We start from the raw sequence: 516 nt of genomic DNA, 5'->3' as shown, positions 1-516 counted from the left end.
CATGCTGGAGCATGAGCCAGGTCCCAGGTGATCTGTGAGTGCAGCCTGCTTCCCCCGTTTCACGAGGGAGTTTGAAAGGATAATTACGTTCAATCATCCTTGTTTCATCTTTGCCAACGATCTCCCATTGTCGTGGGAGCTGGCTCCATCAAGGCAGCCGGAACTGGGAGCCTGTTTAAAACATTTTTGATTAGAGCATACATTTTATTCTGCCTTCAGCCCATTCATGATCAACTTCCTTTCCCTTCTATTAATAGCCAGAAAGCAGCTCAATCACAGAATGTAAATTTCCAGCAGCAAAGAGAAAAACTACTCTCAGTCATAAATTATAGCCACCTCAGAGATAATTACAAAAGGGAGGCTTTTGCAAACCAATCATGTGACTTAACTTTGTCTGGATTCCTGGGAGCTGACAGCTTCTTGGTCTCATAATAATGATAATGATGATGATGATGATGATGATGATGATGATGATGATAATAATAATAATAATAATAATAATAATAATAATAATAA

Source organism: Podarcis vaucheri (genome assembly GCF_965113315.1).
Source record: "Podarcis vaucheri genome assembly, chromosome: 13".
NCBI classification, from domain to species: Eukaryota; Metazoa; Chordata; class Lepidosauria; order Squamata; family Lacertidae; genus Podarcis; species Podarcis vaucheri.
This window is presented reverse-complemented; position numbering follows the sequence as displayed.